This window comes from Arachis hypogaea, chromosome 19 (assembly GCF_003086295.3).
Source record: "Arachis hypogaea cultivar Tifrunner chromosome 19, arahy.Tifrunner.gnm2.J5K5, whole genome shotgun sequence".
Lineage (NCBI taxonomy): Eukaryota > Viridiplantae > Streptophyta > Magnoliopsida > Fabales > Fabaceae > Arachis > Arachis hypogaea.
In genome coordinates this window covers 58,838,436-58,840,926 of record NC_092054.1, presented here as the reverse complement: position 1 = coordinate 58,840,926, position 2,491 = coordinate 58,838,436, and the positions used below count along the sequence as shown (strand labels likewise).

General features: G+C 31.4%; 1 non-coding gene across 1 annotated transcript; it reads right to left on the bottom strand.

The window, feature by feature from the left end:
* Positions 1-2,036: 2,036 nt before the first annotated feature.
* Positions 2,037-2,144, bottom strand: LOC112780325 (small nucleolar RNA R71). Its single transcript, XR_003191169.1, has one exon. It is a non-coding gene; the product is annotated as a small nucleolar RNA R71 (small nucleolar RNA).
* Positions 2,145-2,491: the final 347 nt, after the last annotated feature.

Below are 2,491 nucleotides of genomic sequence, written 5' to 3'. Positions count from 1 at the left end.
CCCTTTGATTGGAGCTTTAGAGCATAAGATTCCTGGAATTCATATTAAAAATTTTGAATCCTTATTTTTCTCTTTTCTAAATAATTTTCGAAAAACATAAAATAAAAATCCAAAAAAATTAGAAAATCATAAAAATCAAAAATATTTTTTGTGTTTCTTGTTTGAGTCATGTGTCATGTTATAAGTTTGGTGTCAATTGCATGTGCATCTTGCATTTTTCGAAAACTCTCATGCATTCATAGTGTTCTTCATGATCTTCAAGTTGTTCTTGGGTAAGTCTTCTTATTTGATCTTTGCATTTGCATGTTTTGTGTCTTTTCTTGTTTTTCATATGCATTCTTGAATTCTTTGTGTCTAAGCATTAAAGAATTCTAAGTTTGGTGTCTTGCATGTTTTCTTTGCATAAAAAATTTTTCAAATATGTGTTCTTGATGTTCATCATGATCTTCATAGTGTTCTTGGTGTTCATCTTGACATTCATAGCATTCTTGCATGCATTCATTGTTTTGATCCATAACTTTCATGCATTGCATCATTTTTCTTGTTTTTCTCTCTCATCATAAAAATTCAAAAATAAAAAAATATCTTTCCCTTTTTTTTTCTCTCTCATAAATTCAAAAATTAGATTTGACTTTTTCAAAAATTTTTAAAATCAAGTTGTTTTTATGAGTCAAATCAAATTTTCATTTTAAAAATCCTATCTTTTTCAAAATCTTTTTCAAAAATCAAATCTTTTTCATTTTTCTTAGTTATTTTCGAAAATTTCAAAAATATTTTTCAAAAATCTTTTTCTTAATTTTACATCAAATTTTCGAAAATAATAATAACAATTAATGTTTTGATTCAAAAATTTCAAGTTTGTTACTTGCTTGTTAAGAAAGATTCAAACTTTAAGTTTTAGAATCATATCTTGTGATTTCTTGTGAATCAAGTCATTAATTGTGATTTTAAAAATCAAATCTTTTTCAAAAACTAATTTCAATAATATCTTTTCAAAAATATCTTCTTATCTTATCTTTTTCAAAAATTTGATTTCAAAATATCTTTTCTAACTTCCTAACTTCTTATCTTTTCAAAATTTGTTTCAACTAACTAACTAACTTTTTGTTTGTTTCTTACCTTTTTCAAAACCACCTAACTAACTCTCTCTCTATTTTCGAAAATATCTTCCCCCTTTTTCAAAAATTTCTTTTTAATTAACTAATTATTTTATTTTTATTTTGAATTTTCGAAAAAAAAAACTACTAACCTTTTTCAAAAACTATTTTCAAAAATCACTAACTCTTTTTCAAAAATTATTTTCGAAATTTCCCCTCTCTCATCTTATTCTATTTATTTATTCATCTACTAACATCTCTCCCTCACCCACTAAAAATCCGAACCCTCTCTCTCTTTTTATGAGTTCAGATTTTTCTCTTCTTCTTTTCTTCTACTAACAATAAGGAACCTCTTTACTGTGACATAGAGGATTCCTCTTCTTTTCTTTTTCTCTCCTCTTTCTTATGAGCAGGGACAGAGAAAAAGGCATTCTTGTTGAAGCTGATCCAGAACCTGAAAAGACTCTGAAGAGGAAATTAAGAGAAGCTAAATTACAACAATCCAGAGACAACTTGATTGAAAATTTCGAACAAGTAAAGGAGATGGTAGCCGAACCCAACAACAATGCAAGGAGAATGCTTGGTGACTTTACTGCACCAAATTCTAATTTACATGGAAGAAGCATCTCCATTCCTGCCATTGGAGCAAACAACTTTGAGCTGAAACCTCAATTAGTTTCTCTGATGCAGCAGAACTGCAAGTTTCATAGACTTCCATCTGAAGATCCTTTTCAGTTCTTAACTGAATTCTCGCAGATATGTGATACTGTTAAGACTAATGGAGTAGATCCTGAAGTCTACAGGCTCATGCTTTTCCCTTTTGCTGTAAGAGACAGAGCTAGAGTGTGGTTGGACTCTCAACCCAAAGACAGCCTGAACTCTTGGGATAAGCTGGTCACGGCTTTCTTAGCCAAGTTCTTTCCTCCTCAAAAGCTGAGCAAGCTTAGAGTGGATGTTCAAACCTTCAAACAAAAAGATGGTGAATCCCTCTATGAAGCTTGGGAAAGATACAAATAGTTGACCAAAAAGTGTCCTTCTGACATGCTTTCAGAATGGACCATCCTGGATATATTCTATGATGGTTTATCTAAGCTATCAAAGATGTCATTGGACACTTCTGCAGGTGGATCCATTCACCTAAAGAAAACGCCTACAGAAGCTCAAGAACTCATCGACATGGTTGCCAATAACCAGTTTATGTACACTTCTGAGAGGAATCCTGTGAGTAATGGGACGCCTATGAAGAAGGGAGTTCTTGAAGTTGATACTCTGAATGCCATATTGGCTCAGAACAAAATATTGACTCAGCAAGTCAATATGATTTCTCAGAGTCTGAATGGAATGCAAGCTGCATCCAACAGTACTCAAGAGGCATCTTCTGAAGAAGAAGCTTA